At 46.2% G+C, this 17,196-nt stretch overlaps 2 long non-coding RNA genes and 1 pseudogene across 3 annotated transcripts in view; 2 read left to right on the top strand and 1 right to left on the bottom strand.

Annotated features, from left to right (window-relative positions):
- LOC309622898 overlaps positions 1-12,336 on the top strand; it is an 843,724-nt gene extending 831,388 nt beyond the window's left edge. Inside the window, exon 2 of the long non-coding RNA XR_014241202.1 lies at positions 6,287-12,336. This is a non-coding gene — a long non-coding RNA (uncharacterized lncRNA). The remainder of the gene's footprint in view (positions 1-6,286) is intronic.
- LOC309622902 overlaps positions 1-17,196 on the bottom strand; it is a 480,082-nt gene that overhangs the window by 360,431 nt on the left and 102,455 nt on the right. The window lies entirely within an intron of this gene.
- LOC309622864 (N6-Methyl-AMP deaminase pseudogene) overlaps positions 1-17,196 on the top strand; it is a 472,574-nt pseudogene that overhangs the window by 301,250 nt on the left and 154,128 nt on the right. The window lies entirely within an intron of this gene.

Below are 17,196 nucleotides of genomic sequence, written 5' to 3' on the forward strand. Positions count from 1 at the left end.
CACTCTAAGCCATGTCTCAGTTGCCAATTTCTGAGACAGCTGCTGGGCTAGGGGAAACAGTAGTCCAAGGCTTGCATTAAATGTAATGGCTTTTCCTCCCTGGAGACTTACCTTCATTTCCATGCCCCTCCCCGCATTGTTGTGCCCAGCACCAGTACACCTGTGAGCAAGAAAATCCCACATCACCCTGGAACATTCAGAGGGACTGTGCACGGAGACTAAAGATTGACTGGCAGCCAACCCTCTAGAAAGGGTCAGCCTATCAGCAAATCATGAATGGGGCCGCAGTATCTTCAGCCCATTTAGCCTCACTTTCTGGAACTTCTCCCTCTTGAACTCTTCAAGCACCAAGCATCAATCTGACCACTGCGTGATGCTATGCTAGAAGCCAAGTTTACAGAGGTGAGTAAATCATGGTCCCCACTTTGAGGAGCTCCTGGCCTATAGGTACTCATGTACAGTGCAGAGAACTCTGATAGGCGAGGGCAGGGATATCTTGGGCATCACTCTGTACCCAGTGTCTAGCAAAATACCTGATACTCAATAAATAGTAAGTAAATAGTAGGTACTCAATAAAGTTTTGTAGAATGAATAAATGAACCTAAAAGAATGTAGAAGGGAGAATAATTAATTTTGACTGGTTGTAGGTGGAAGAGAAAGCACCTGGAACTATATTACGTATTCTTTGAAAGACTCTGATAAGGTATGAAATGCCTGATGAGACTTGTTGCTATTCTTTCTAAGTAGATATTCATCTTTTCAGGATGCAGGTGGGAAACTTTAAGCCAAAGGAATAAATCTCTAATGGTAAAAATACAGACACAACTGAGTGGGGTTTCTGAAGGTTAGTTTGTTTAGTTTTTAGGGTAGACAATGGAACACCAAAATGTTTAGCCCAGGTTCTAATATTTACCCCATGGATATACCCTTTTTTTTGCATTGTCCCCAGCCTGGCCTTCCAGGAATATGCACCCACGGTAATAAATGATTTATATTTTAATAGCCCCACACACTCAATTATTGAGAGGTCCCAAAACACCAGAACTTCAAAAATATGATTAATCAATTTCAATTTACTCAAACTTTCCTCTCCAAGTATAATTAAGGGTGTTGGGATTAGGATTGCCAGATAAAATAGTGGATATCCAGTTAAATAATAATTTCAAACAGTGAATACTCTTTTGTATAAGTATGCCCTAAATATTGCATATGATATACATAACCTCACAAAACAGCTAGGTATGTCAACCCTAGTTGGAGGGAGAATAACTAAAAATGTGGAGAGCTGTGCCCTTAATTAAAGTTACCATTAATGCCAAAGCTCATATGTTAATTGTCCCACACTTTCCCATATAGTCCCATATCCTTGGAATTTCATTAGTCCTACAAACATTTTCCCTTTTGGGGATACTCTTGTGAAATCCTTGACCAAAATGGAGTGAGTCCAGATGGAAGGTTCTAAGGGGGAAAGCTCAGTAGAGTTTGACTGATAAAAACAGTCTGTTCGGGACTTCCCTGGTGGCACAGTGGTTAAGAATCCATCTGCCAATGAAGGGGACACGGGTTCGATCCCTGATCCAGGAAGATCCTACATGCCACAGGGCAACTAAGTCCGTGCGCCACAACTACTGAAGCCCGCGTGCCTAGAGCCTGTGCTCCGCAACAAGAGAAGCCACAGCAATGAGAAGTCTGTGCACCACAATGAAGAGTAACCCCTGCTCAGCACAACTAGAGAAAGCCTGTGCACAGCAACGAAGACCCAATGCAGCCAAAAATAAATAAATAAACAAACAAACAAACAAATTTATTTAAAAAAAAAAAAAAGCCTGTTCTCATGGCCTGGCTCAGTCTTTTGTAACCTAATCATTAAAGTGACACCCCATCACTTTTGCCATAATCTATTTGTTATCAACAAGTAACTAGGTCCAGACCACACTCAAGGGGAGGAGATTGCACAAGGGTAATCACTGGGGGCCATTTTTGAAAGTCAGCTACCAGACAATACTAGTATAAATAAATACTAGTATAAATCTAGATACAGAGGCTCTTCTTATAAACATATTAGATTCCAAGAGCCTGCTTCCTCAGCCCATTTGTCTTAAAGATGGAAGGAATAAAAGAGATGTAAGCTTTCAGTCCTGACATATACTTATACCAATGAGAGCAGGTTATTCCAACATGGGCTTATCCATGAAGTCCTTGCTGAAATAAATTCTATTAGGCATCCTTCACCAAAATAGGCTGGTTTCAACTATAGTGAAGATCTGTCAAGGCAAGAAACCTTTTCTGTTCAGCAAATGCTGAAGAGAATTTTTCAGAAGCTGGAGCAACCTCACTTGACCCGTTGTCATTCATTTTGATGCCATGATGATTCCACAAGGGCTTGAATCCCTGGGACCATTAGTGGCTCATGACCAAAATTTTATCAGGAACACTTTCTACCATGCTTAGCCTCTAAGCTTTCAAACTGCCAGCCTTCTGTGTGAGTCTTAAAGTAGAAAATATCTTGCAATGCTGCTTATTTCCTGGCCATACAGTCAGAAGTTTGTCCATGTCAACTTCATCATTAGCCTTTTCTGTTCAGTTCTTCTTCATTTAGGCACAGTTTTCCTTGTTTATATGATTCATTCTTTTTTTATCCTCCTGGCCTCCAGCTCTCTTTGCTTTTTTTTTTTTTTTAGTGACACCTCCATTCTCCTGGACAAAGGACATGAAAATAATCTTTTCATCTGTGTTTCTTCATTCAATATATTCAGTGGGTCAACTTCTTCAGTTTCTTCTTTTGAGTCATATCTTGGATTTGAACTTGGCTCTCCTTCTTTTTCCAACATCATCTGGGTCTGGATTACTGCCACCTTGTGCATGTGTGTGTACATGTGCAAGCACACGTGTGTGTTTGTGTATGCATGTGCACGTGTGTGTGTGCATACGTGTGTATGTGTGTACACAAACAGTTCTAAGAGGGCAGATCTTAGGTCACTGCTGTATCCCTGCACTTAAAACAGACCTCAGATCCAAGTAGGATATATTTTGAAGTGAAGAGATGGATTAAGGGAAGAGGATGGGTGGTTTAGCTGCTTTGCCCATTGGGGACTGCCCTCTTAGGAAGAAATCAGTCTGTCTACCCTCTATCCACCTGACCATCCGTTCTTTATTCATGGGTGCCTGAAATCCCTTGTGAAAAGATTCAGGTTAAAAAAAGGAATTAATTGCAGTTATCAGCTAGAACTCTGTCCTAATAGAAACTGACTTGAACTAGATCAAATAAAAGTGTGAAACTTATTGTAAGGCTGTGGGTTGTTTTCATGGAAATCACAGAGATGTAGCTGGATTTTGGAAGGGGAATGAAGATGATGAGACTCTTTGGTCTCTGGACTTTTTTTTCCTTTCTGAATGTCTGCTTTTGTCTATTATTTTTCATTAACCCTGAAGACCAGTTTCCTCTCCTTCTTGGACCACAGGGATGCCAGATTATAGCCACAGTACAGCTCCTGAATTTGTATCTCCTCTATTCAAGAGACTAGCCTAGACTGAATTAGAATCTCTCAGTCTAATTTCCAAATTTTCAAACAAAAAGGGGCCAAGCAACTGAGACTTGGGGGCAGGACCATGTTGTAGAAGCTCAGCTTATGGGGGCCCATGGCCTGAGGAGTAGTTAAGGGGACCTCGGGGAGTTTGCAGATACCATGAAGGGGTCCACAGTTACTATCATGAGCCAGTCTGTGGGAATAGGCTTTTTTTTTTTTTATAAAACTGTTTGTTTGTTTATTTATTTATTTTTGGCTGCATTGGGCCTTCATTGCTGTACGCAGGCTTTATCTAGTTGTGCCGAGCGGGGGCTACTCTTCGTTGCGACACGTGGACTTCTCATTGCCGTGCCTTCTCTTGTTGCGGAGCATGGGCTCTAGGCGCGTGGGCTTCAGTAGTTGTGGTGCACAGGCTTAGTTGCCCTGTGGCACGTGGGATCTTCCTGGATCAGGGATCAAACCCATGTCCCCTTCATTGGCAGATGGATTCTTAACCACTGTGCCACCAGGGAAGTCTCCAACAGGCTGTTTTTATTAGCCAAACTGGCTCATCCAGCGGGACTCTCTTTTGCCTTCTCAGCGTGCACATTTTGATGAAGCAAGCTGCCATGTAGGAGAGACCCGTGTGGCAAGGAACTGAGGGTAGCTTCTGGTTAATGCCAGTAAGGGACTAAAGCCCTCAATCCAACAGCTGCAAGGAACTTAGTTCTGCCAGCAAACACATTAATAACAATGAAAGTAGATCCTTCCATAATCAAGCCTGAAGGTGAGACCACAGCCTTGGCCAACACTTTGATTGCAGCCTTGTAATTCCAGCTAAGCCACACCTGACTCCCAGAGTCAGGGAGGCCCCAACTGAATGGCCTCTCATCCATCAACTCTGTTTCTCTAAGAACTATCACTCTTTGTAAGATTTAGACAAAGTTCCACTCCTTCAGGGAGCTTGCCATGATTACTCTGGCTGTCCTAATCTTACCCTTCTCTAATTGACTTGTCTATACTGCTATACTATACTTGTAAGTCTATACTGCTTACAAGTCACTTTAGCCTTTACCTTATACTGCCCTCTCTAGCTAATTGGGACAGCATTTTTCAGGTGGGCTGTGTATTGGCAGGAATAGACTCCACACACTGACACCCACTGAAAATTTCTGGGTATTTGCTAAAACAAATCTGAAACGTTCAAAGCAAAGTGATCATGCAAAACAAAAACCAATGCAGCATGTCTCAGATGTGCCTCAAATCTCCTAGTGGGGGACCCTCAGCTAACTATGACTTCCTCCACCAAAGCTAGGGTCTTCCCTGACCTAAAAAACTTAATTTTAACTGTATTCAAGTCTTTTTGTACTACAGCCCCACATCACCATTCAGGAAGAATTTACCCAAATAATCTGTGCATGTCATGATTCCATGTGAGAAAATGTTTCTAGATATCAGGCTCTCCTTAATCCTTGAAATAATCTCAGTATCAGTGAGACCCTATCTTTCCTCAGGAGGGAGAAAAGTAGTTCCCATGCCAAGAAAGCAAGCTCTTTCAAGCACCCCAGGTAGCTATTGCCCTTTACTTGGTTATTGGATAATTTATAAGCATAAGGTTTCACCCCCAGTAAGACTGTAAGGATAGGGGAATGAGAACCAGTGCTCACTGATCACTCATCGTAATCATCAGGACCATCATCATATTAAGCACCACCAATTTGCCACACATGGGCCAAGAACGTGGCATAAACTCAATATTAAAAAAACACACAACCCAATCCAAAAGTGGGCAGAAGACTTAAATAGACATTTCTCCAAAGAAGACATACAGATGGTCACGAAGCACATGAAAAGCTGCTCAACATCACTAATTATTAAAAAATGCAAATCAAAACTACAATGAGGTATCACCTCATACCAGTTAGAATGGGCATCATCAGAAAATCTACAAACAACAAATGCTGGAGAGGGTGTGGAGAAAAGGGAACCCTCTTGCACTGTTGGTGGGAATGTAAATTGATACAGCCACTATGGAGAACAGTATGGAGGTTCCTTAAAAAACTAAAAATAGAATTACCACATGACCCAGCAATCTCACTACTGGGCATATACCCAGAGAAAACCATAATTCAAAAAGACACATGCGGGGCTTCCCTGGTGGCGCAGTGGTTGAGAATCTGCCTGCTAATGCAGGGGACGTGGGTTTGAGCCCTGGTCTGGGAAGATCCCACATGCCGCGGAGCAACTAGGCCCGTGAGCCACAACTACTGAGCCTGCGCATCTGGAGCCTGTGCTCCACAACAAGAGAGGCCACTATAGTGAGAGGCCCACGCACCGTGATGAAGAGTGGCCCCCACTTGCTGCAACTAGAGAAAGCCCTCACAGAAACAAAGACCCAACACAGCCAAAAAAAAAAAAAAAAAAAAAAAGACACATGTACCCCAATGTTCATTGCAGCACTACTTACAATAGCCAGGTCATGGAAGCAACCTACATGCCCATTGACAGACGAATGGATAAAGAAGATGTGGTACATATATACAATGGAATATTACTCAGCCATAAAAAGGAATGAAATTGGGTCATTTGTAGAGACGTGGATGGATCTAGAGACTGTCATACAGAGTGAAGTAAGTCAGAAAGAGAAAATCAAATATCATATATTAACGCATATATGTGGAACCTAGAAAAATGGTACAGATGAACAGGTTTGCAGGGCAGAAATGGAGACACAGATGTAGAGAACAAACATATGGACACCAAGGGGGGAAAGTGGTGAGTGGGGTGGGGGGGTGATGAATTGGGAGATTGGGATTGACATAAATACACTAATATGTATAAAATGGATAACTAATAAGAACCTGCTGTATAAAAAATAAATAAAATAAAATAAAATATTTTCCACTTCAAAAAAAAAAAAAAAAAGGTGGCGGCATATATTATCCTATTTCTTGACAATGCTGTGAGGTAGATAAATCACTTCTGCTTTTCCAGATACAGACACAGGGTCTCAAGGTCAATATCTTACCCAAGTTTGCATATCTCAAAAGTTGCATGACCAGACATAGAATCAGCCTTCAAAGCCTGTGATCTTTCCAGTACCCGGTGGGCCTCTCTGTAAATCCCCCATATCCACTCTAACGTGTGAAAGACCATCTCAGTCAAGAAATCCTCCCATCTGTCTAACCGAATTCCTTCAAGCTGCAGCTTCAGGCCCTCCCTTCCTCTTCTGTTCTTGGAGGAACTGGTCCCCAGACTTTAATTGCTCTTCTGCTAAGATTGTTAAATCACCCCTTGACCATCTTTTAGGCTGAACCATTCTGTCTTCCCAGGCCTGATTTGGGGGGCCATTGATCATTTCCATTCTCTTGACCCAAACACTTTTGATTCTCTGTAGCCCTCTGATGTACTGTCTCCATTTTGAAAGGTTCTTAAAATTGTCCAGGTTCGGGGGGCGGGGGGGGGGGCATGACATTTGGGGGTAGGGAATCTTTCCATCTGTCCAAATAGAATGCCTTGTTCCTGAGGGAAGAGAGATTAGAAGAAAGCTCAGAGGGCTGGGGCCAGGGAAACAACATAGAGAATGAAAATAGATGAGTTCAAATGAAGATGAATCAGAAACACGGGATTAAATTTCCCTGAGGCCTTCAATCTTACCAGGAAATGTGCTGGATAAAATAGATTTGGATTTGATTTATCAAATGCAAAATGATTTCTTCCTTTAAAAAAAAATTAGGCAAGATGCAGTGAGTACCCTTCCAGACCACTCACTGTTGGAATTAAGCACCACAAAGCCAGCACTGCCCCTGAGTAGGAGTCAGGTCAAGGCTGGATGCCTGCCTGCATCTCCCTGGAGCCAGCAGTTTCCAGCAGGGTGCCGCCCACGTTAATCAGCACAGGAGGCAGCAGGGGTGTGGAAATAAGAGTGCCACACTGGGGACTTCCCTGGTGGCGCAGAGGTTAAGAATCCGCCTGCCAATGCAGGGGACACGGGTTTGAGCCCTGGTCCCGGATGATCCCACATGCCACGGAGCAACTAAGCCCGTGTGCCACAACTCCTGAGTCTGTGCTCTAGAGCCCGTGAGCCACAACTACTGAGCCCGTGTGCCACAACTACTGAAGCCCGCGTACCTAGAGCCCATGCTCCACAACAAGAGAAGCCACCTCAATGAGAAGCCCACACACCGCAACGAAGAGTAGCCCCCGCTCGCCACAACTAAAGAAAGCCCGCGTGCTGCAACAAAGACCCAAGAGAGCCAAAATTAATTAATTAATTAATTAATTTAAAAAAAGAATGCCACGCTGGGAATCAGGAGACCTGGGTTCTAGCCCCAGCTCTTCCAGTAACAAGTGGATGACGCTGGCAAGTCCCTTTACCTCCCTGAGCCTCAATTTCCCCAAATTTAAATCCAAGGGCTTCAGCCTAGCTAATCCCAAGCGTCTTTTCCTGGTCTCATACTTCATAATTCTCCATTGAATATCAGCAGTTGCCAAATTGGGTCCACCAAACACTGAATCTACAAGATGCTCAGTGAAAAGACAGCTAAGTGGTCCCCTAGGTTTGGGAAATGCTGTCTTTGAATTCCCCTTTAGAGATTCAGAGTGGATATCAGCACATTAAAGATTCTCTGACTACTATATATGAAATAGATAACTTATCAGAACCTGCTGTTTAGCACAGGGAACTCACTCAATACTCTGTAATGGCCTATATGGGAAAAGAATCTAAAAAAAAAAAAAAAAAAAGTGGATATATGTATATGTATAACTAATTCACTTTGCTGTACACCTGAAACTAACAACATTGTAAATCAACTATACTCCAATAAAAATAAAAACAAAAAAATGATTCTGTGAAAATCTAATGTAAAAGAAAAAACAAAATATGTTTAACTCAACCTAACAGTTCCCTAATCTTATACCACAGAACTTCTTTAGTTACTACCTATGACCCTATGGAATGTATTTTGGGAAACACTGACATGTAAAATTCTATACCTCTTCCCTCCTTGCCTTCAGGGTTTGATCCTCATGTGTGCCTATCTTACCCAGTCATGGCAGGACTTGGACAGCCCCATGGGGAGCTGGAGGCTCTGAGCACTTGTGTCCTGAAAGGAGCACATTGGTCAGCATGCAGTCAGCCCCAGGATGGTCATGTGCTTGCAAACAGAACCAGGGCTAAAATGGCAGGAAAATGAATTCGCTGTGTATGGGTGCTTTAGGTGCCACATAGGTAAGATGCAGGTGCTTCCCTGTCTCTGAACATCACCTCACAGGATGGACTCTTCCTCAGGGTCTTGGGTGTTTCTGGACAAACAGAGCTCGGAGGCCATCAGAAGAATGACTTCTATTTTGGAAAAACCTAAATTCACTGAGGTGGTGCATTAGTCTGCCAGGGTTGCCATAACAAAATACCACAGATTGGGTGGCTTAAGCAGCAGAAACTTATTTTCTCACAGTTCTGGAGGCTGGAAGTCTGAGATCAGGGTGCCCTCAGGGCTGGTTTCTGATGAGACCTCACTTCCAGGCTTGCAAGCAGCTGCCTTCTCCCTGTGTCCTCACTTGGCCTCTTCTCTGGGCCCACAAATCCCTGGTGTCTCTTTCTCTTCTTATAATAAAGCTATTAATCCCCCACCCTAATGACCTCATTCAACCTTAATTACCTTCTTAAAGGCCCTATCTCCAAATACAGTCACTGATGTGAGAGGGGTAGGGAGTAGGGCTTCAACTTATGAATTTAAGGGTGGGACACAATTCAGTCGATAACAGGGGATTCCTCTGGATTGTTACTCAGAGGGAGAGAGAAAGGTGAATTTGGGAGTTTAAGAAACAGAAAGAGTCAGAAAAGGAAGCAACAGAAAATGTCCTCCAGGGCTGAGTGGATCAAGTGGTCTGTGGGTGCCCCCTGCCCCTCACAGGGCTGGGAAGCGCTAGGAAATCAAAGGGGATGTCTTGTGACACACCTCAAGAGGCTGTGCCCTGTGTGCCTCCCAGGGGCCAGCTTGGCCTGGAAGATGCAGAGCCCTTCAAGATCCTGTAGACTTGAAGGAAGGTATCAGCTGTGAGTGTGTGGACACAAGGTCCAAGCCACCACCCAGTACACAAGACCTCAGGACATTTCCCCACACGCCAGGGACAAGGTAGGGCCCCAGGGATGAGTGAAATGGAACTACCCACCACCAAGAATCATGAAATCTTGCAGCAGGTTCAACTTGTTTCAGAGACATAAAATAGCTATTGCACACACCTGTGTTTGGAGTAGATTTCACACCTGACACTGACGTTACTAGTTGTGGCCTGGGTAGAATCCATGGGGAGCAGGGTGAGAGGCAAGGTCTCAAAGGGCAGGTCCAGACCTAGGTGAAAGATTCCCAGCAAGGCTGGACCAGTCAAAACTCGTTATACAGGATTTGTATTAATAAGCAGGAGAGTAGATGCTGACCCCTTTGGGACAACCAGGCCCAGTAACTCACCCTGGCTTAGCCACTGTCTTTGACTTGGTGGAAGGAATATTAGTTTCCTGCTATAAAAAAAATTATCACAAACTTGATGGCTGAAAACAACAGGAATTCTTTCACAATTCTGGAGGCCAGAACTCCAAAATCAAGGGTCACCTGATTTTGTTGACCTTCCCTCCAGAGGCTCCAGGGGAGAATCTGTTCTCTCTTCCAGCTCCTGGTGGCTGCAGGCGTTCCTTGGCTTGAGGACACATCACTCAATCTCGGCCTCCATCCTCACATCACCTTCTCTTCTTCTGCATGTGTCTCAAAATTCCCTCTGCCTCTCTATTATAAGGATATATGTGATTGCATTGAGGGCCCACTGGATAGTCCAGGATAAATGCCCTCTCTATTATAGGATATATGTGATTGCATTGAGGGCCCACTGGATAGTCCAGGATAAATGCCCCCTCTCAAGATCCTTAACTTAATCACAGGGTCTGCAAAATGAGGTCCATTCACAAGTTCCAGAGATTTGACACAGATATCTCTTGAAAGGTAATTTTCAGCCTACTGCAGGAGGGTCAAGATCTTGAGAAGCTTAGCCAAGTGTGACCCATCCCCCAGCAGCCAGGCCCACAACCATAGCTCCTGGGACAAGGCCTGGAACATACTGTGGTGGGCTCTTAAGATTTGCTGAATGAAGAGTTTGTTGATAAAAGCCAATATGATGAGAAATAAAACCATGGGCTAGGCTCACCCTTGAAAGGACTTACCAGTGGACTCTAGATTTTCATTGACTAGATAAACCTACTCACAAACACAAAAGTTGGGAGGGGGGCACGCATGGAAAAGTCCCCACCTAGAACTTCCAGCCTTTTAAATTGCAAAGTGAGGAGAGTAAAAGAAAATGCCATTTACTTTCATCATCATTTCATAAAAGAAAGAACATTTTAACAACAAAAGGAAGGTCATTGCCTCGAATAAAGGAGAGTCCTTGAAATTAAATAAGCCTAGCCTCATTAAAAATTCACTCCCAGTTCTTTTTTTTTCTTTCTCAGTTTGTCACAGACAAATGAAAATTCCATCATAGACCCATTCCGTTTGCAAATGGGCATTTGGAAGCAACTACAGAGAAAAAATGTTAGAAGGGAAAAGGTTAAACCCAAGCCGGCTCCTGTGGGGCTCCTGAGCACAAAAGCCTTTCCGTGTCCCCTGTTTCTTGTCTGTAGGAAATAGGCTTCATTCAGCCTCCATGACCTTCCCTGCGTTCCAAAGGGCAGGTTCAAACAGTTGCTAATCAGGGAAGGGAGGGGATGTGGAGACAAGGGAGGAGCAGTTAAGAAACAACAGTGCAGCCTTGGGTCAGGGTCCTGGTTCCCCCTCAAAGGATATACACAACTGTATCTTTGAGCTGTTTTGCAGCTACTGAAACCCTCACCAGGTGGAAGAAGTTAACCACATACTTCCCACAAGCACGGAAACCCCAGACCGTTTGGAACCAGAAGGTTGGTGATGCTGACTCCCGTTTACCCCACCACCAACCAATCAGAAGAACGTCCACGAGCTGATCACGCCCTCTTTGAGCCATTACTATCAAACTCCTCACTACCCCCTCCAGGTCGGGACACACAGTTTTAAGGGCATTAGCCCCCTGTGGTCCCCTTTGCCTGGCAAAACAATAAAGCTATTCTTTTCTACTTCACCCAAAACTCTGTCTCCGAGGTTCAATTCAGTACCCGTGTACAGAGGCCCAGTTTCAGCTACGAAGCTACTCAATTCTAAGAATGAAAGAATGAGCATCTGTTGTGCAGGGAGCCTCCCCCTCCCCACAATGCCCCAAACTGGCCATCAGAACTCCAGGCCATCAGCCTAACTGTGCCCCTTCCCTGCCATGAAGCAGACGCGTGCATCCTTCAAGAGCCTCTCCCTCACCAGGGGCCACCCCAGGGTTATGCCAGCGGCATCTGCTTCCTAAGGACCTAATGTGTGTCTCTTCCCCATCGCTAGGCCCGGGTGAGGTGAGCTCCAGGTGCTATTGTGGGGGAAGACAGCCAGGAATGGTGCTATTGACCAGGGGGATTTCACTGCTGGGCTCCATGAAGCTTTCAGGACACCTCAAAGAAAGAAGCCACTGCCTCCCAAGAGTCAAGACTATGAAGTCCCTGGAGCTAGGCAAAAAGTCCCCTCTGATCCCTGAGAAGAACTTAGGACTCTTGTGTATTGCTGGCTAACCTGGAATTCACACAACTGTCTGGAGGACAAAAAAAAAAGGCCAAATGCCTAAAAACAAGCCAGATGAGGGGCTGAAGGGGAAAGGACATAGTGGGTGCTGTCCAGCGAGTGTAAAGCTTTGGTCATGCTCCCGTAGATTGCCTATCTCCACGGCACTTAGAAAAAAAAAAAAAAAGTTTCGGTTATGCAAGATGAGTAGGTTCTAGAGATCTGCTGCACAACCTGTACCTACAGTTTACTATACTGTACGTACACTGAAAAATTTGTTAAGAGGGTAGGTCTCATGTTATTTGTTCTAACCACAATTTTAAAAAATAAGTAAATAAAATAATTTTTTTTGGGCTTCCCTGGTGGCGCAGTGGTTGAGAACCTGCCTGGCGATGCAGGGGACAAGGGTTCGAGCCCTGGTCTGGGAAGATCCCACATGCCACGGAGCAACTAGGCCCGTGAGCCACAGCTACTGAGCCTGCGCGTCTGGAGCCTGTGCTCCGCAACAAGAGAGGCCACGACAGTGAGAGGCCCGCGCACCGCGATGAAGAGTGGCCCCTCTTGCCACAACTGGAGAAAGCCCTCGCACAGAAACGAAGACCCAACACAGCCAAGAATGAATAAATGAATAAATAATAATTTAAAAAAAAAAAAAAAAAAAAGTGCGTTGTCCGAGGTGGACCTTAAAAAAAAAAAAAAAAAAAAAAAAAAAAAAAATAATAATTTTTTTTAAGATAGCTCTTTGACCCAGTAATCCTACTGCCAGGAATTACGATAAAACATCAGAGATCCATCTGCATTTTAGGTATAAGAACGTTCATTCTAGTTACATGTAATAGGAAAGCATTGGGGAAACTGGAAATCCGTACATATTGGACTATCTTGAAGCTAATAAAGGTTACCTTGTACAAAAGAATTCTTAATTACATTTAGAAAACAGTCACAGTAGAATAATAAATTGAGATATTCACTGGTGCTCGTTGTCACTATGAAGAAAAATCAGGAAGAAGAGGAACTATTGTAGCTTGTTCTCCCTATCTCTTGTTCTCCCTATATCTTCCTCGCCCACACAAGCCAAGGCTGTGCTGCTCACTGGCCTCAGGGGAGATTGATGATGCTAGGTAGGCTCCCTTCCGGGTTTTGGTTCTAAATTCTAGAGTCACTGGGGCAATCTGCAGGAGAAAGGGAGAATCTGTTGATAGGGAGAGAAAGAGGTGAGAGGAGAGAGGGCGAGAAAGGTTTGCGGGAACTCTGTCCCTCCTCCCTTCCCCTGTCTCTCATCCCCTGACTGCACCATGGGCAGATGGTGGCCCCAGAGGCGTGGGGGCAGCCTGCCCCAGGGGGCTGTCCCCCAGTTCCAGCCCCAGCCCTGCCCCGTCTTGGCCAAGGTCCCCTTGGCAAACCAAGGACAGAAACTGCAGCAGGCCCACCATCAAGGAACATCTGGCAATGAGCCCACAGTCCAGCACATGCAAAGGACCTGGGACAAGACTCAACGATTTCCAGTCCAGTTCTAGGGAGACCCAAGGTACGGACATGGGGAGCCCACCAGTGGGGCAGGGTGGATAGGCAGAAGGAGAAAAGATTTGCCTTAAAGAGCTAATCTGCCTCTTCTTACATGCCTAGATTTATGGAATAAAATCTATATTGACTGTAGTAGCAAAGTGAAGAAAACAAGTCATAAAATGGTGGGACCTGCATCATCCCATGAGGAAGGTGATGCCATTTTCCCCATTTCACAGATCAGGAAACTGAGGCACAAGGAAATCAAGCAGCTCCCTGAAGGCCATGCAACTACCAAGTGTCAGAACCAGGTTTTGAACCCAGGTTGTCCAACTCTAAAGTGCCCCTCACCGTCCACAGCCCGCACAGCCCATGTCACACCCGTGTGAGTGCACCCTGCAGAAGCATATGGACTAAAAGGGTCATAGTCTAACCTTGGTAGGAATATTTCTGTGTTCTTGTCCATATTTTCTGTAATAAACATGCATTTCCTTCATAATTAGAGAAAATTAAGTTATATTTAAAACAGGGGATAAAAAGGGCCTCTGTGTTCCCTGAGATCGCAGGAAGTACCCAAAACTCAGAACAGCCCCAAGGGAGGGCAAGTCCTCCCGCATCACGCCCCATCCCCACCCCTGCAGGCTCAGGACCCCGCTCCTTGCCCAGCAGGACTGAGTCCAGCTGCCTCCTTGGGGCCCAGGGGAGAAAGCCACATAGACACAGAGGTCAGCTGAGTTGCCTTCTCCCCTCCCATTTAGACAGTCCGAAGGGACCCCACGAAAGGGACCCCACGAAAGGGACCCCACGAAAGGGACCCCACGAAAGGGACCCCAAAGGGCAGCTCCACTGCACTCTGCTTCCCCCTACTCGCCAGACCCCATGCCCTGAATCCACTCGCACACTGGGTGGGAGGGCTCCTGGGGCCTGTCAGGCTGCAGAAGGCTTGGCTGTGCAGGAGCTGCCCTCCCAGACTCAGGGCTGGGGGGCAGCCCAGCTCTGGCCTTGACGTCGGATCCCACCAACGAGACCAGGACTGGTAAGGGAGGCTCAGATTCCACTGAGTGGGGATGGTTTACTAAAAGCCCCAGTGAGAGGGGAGGGCAGAAATTTCTCTGATGGTCAGAAATAGGTGTGGGCAGAGCCCAGCAATTTTCACCCATCCCTGAGAACCAGGTCAGCCTCAGGGCAGAGACGCCTTAGGAGCCCTTTGGCCATCCATCCCATTCAGCCTCTGACAGCTCTGTCCTCTTGTAGCATCCAAAGTGGGCTCTTCTTGGTTGCCCCTATCTTATCCCAGCTGGGATAGCTTTCTAACTTGTTGCAATAGGTTCTCTCTTCTCCTCCTGATGTGTAGTCTGTCTTGAGCACTCCACTTCAGGAGTTCCAAGAGCACAGAAAGCCTTTTCCTGCCTCAGGGCCTTTGCACTTGCTGTACCTTCTGCCTAGAGCACTTATTTTAGGACAGGCTGGGTCTTCAGGTCTCAGCTTGGAGTCACCGCCTCCACAGCCCCCTGACCTCCCTAAGTTGGGAGCCAGGTCCTGAGCACAGCATCCTCAGGCCAAAGGTCACCAACTCAAAAGGATGAAACTGGCCCAGTGTAGGTGGATGAATGGCTATGGCACTGGGCTTCTGGGCTGGACGAAGATGGGGAATAATGGGGATGGTAGCAGACCGGAGAGTGGATACCTTGTCCAAAAGGGGCAGCCAGCAGACAGCCTCAGTCGGGGTGCTGCCTTGCAGAAATGTAGGCTGTGCTGCTGAATTTCTAGTTGTCCAAGAAGAGTCAGAAATCTGGATTTCCATGGGAACTCTTTAGATTGTTTCTATCGGTTTCATGCGCTGCCGCAGGCACCAGCAGGTTCTCCTCTGAGTTCAGCAGCACAGCCTACATTTCTGCAAGGCAGCACCCCGACTGAGGCTGTCTGCTGGCTGCCCCTTTTGGACAAGGTATCCACTCTCCGGGGTTGAGCTCCACCACTGCAGCCCGAGCTTCCCCCGGGGCTCAGGCCCCTGGCCCATCTCCTGGTTCCTCACCTCCTCTGGCCACTGTCCTCAGCTCCATGCCCCACCCCCAGGATATACCTGGTGTCCTGCTCTGGCCTCGCTGACCCCACTGCCCAGAGGGCAAAGCTGGTGACCTCACCTCTGACCCAGCTGAAGGAAAGGGCCCTACAGGGCTTTTCCAAGGCTGCCAACCCCATATGAGTGTCCAGCAGCGTCGGTGCCAAATCACCGGGGAACACACACAAATGCCATCCCCACCTCTCAAGTTGGTGAGTTGTTTCCTACCACATCCTGCCCTCCCATCCACAATCTGCAAACCAGCATGTGTGCCTCTGTTTCACTAATTGCAGGCTGACGGATGGTGCTAGAACAGTATTCTGGCTCCTGCATACCAGAAAGCAGAAGCCTCAGGAAGGCACTGCCTGGACTCAAGTGGGCCAGGGCAGGGAGCTGACCCCTTCCCAGCCCCATGAGCCCTGGGGTCTATCTCCCGCATAATCTGGAGCAGATCCCAACATTTTTCCCAGCTCTGGAGCTCAGTTCCTAAACTCCCCAGGAAGGGATTTCCAGCTGGAATTAGGCTGTCCATTTCCCAACCTCTTCAGGCCATTCCTCCACTAATCCACAGAGAGAGAGCCGAGATTCCAGCTGTGGAGGAGACGGCAGGGAGACAGCGTGACCTTCTCTGGCTGGTCAGTGGAGTGAGGAGATGCCCCATCCCCAACGCCAGCTTCCAGGCTGAAATCAATGTGCAAAAGCAGGGGTTCGTTCATTAGTTCAAAAACTGCAGCAAACACGCTGGCAGGGACTGAGCCGAGCCCGGCACCACGTGGGCTGTATTAGCTCATTCAGTCCTCATGGCAGCCGGATGAGGTCAGCCGACACTACCATCTCCTTTTACAAACTAGGAAACTGAGGCACAAAGCTTTTAAGTAACTTTCTCAAAGTCATATGGCTAATAAGTGGCAGAATTGGTATTGGAGGTTCCAAAGCCTTAACGCTGCCCTGTACTTGTCAAGAATCTACTGGGGCACTTGTAAATGTATGCTTATTCACATGGAAACATGCTCACAACCTATTATTAAGTGAAAAAGAAAGTGGCAAAAGAATACATAGAGATCAACCCTTTGGGAGAAATAAATATATATGAACATGCAGTTGCACAGGCTAGAACACGAAAAGTCATGTCCCAATGACAAGGTGTTGGAAGATGGTGGGCCAGACAGACCTCAGCTGAGTCCTGGCTACTCCACTCTCTCCTCCAGTGGTGACTTCCAACAAGTCACTTACCCTCTCCAGACCTCAGTTTCCTCATGTGTAAATGAAAGGTTGCATCTAACATCCGTATACGGATGAAACACAAAAGACCACCCAGTGCCTTGTTCCATTTATATGAAATGTCCAGAAAAGGCAAAACTATGGAACCAGCAAACAGATTAGTGGTTGCCTGGGGCTGAGGGTTGGGAATGGGGATTAACTGTAACCGGGCCTGAGGGATTTTATTGGGGCAATGAAAGTA

The sequence above is a fragment of the Balaenoptera borealis genome (genome assembly GCF_965194805.1).
Source record: "Balaenoptera borealis genome assembly, chromosome: 2".
NCBI lineage: Eukaryota > Metazoa > Chordata > Mammalia > Artiodactyla > Balaenopteridae > Balaenoptera > Balaenoptera borealis.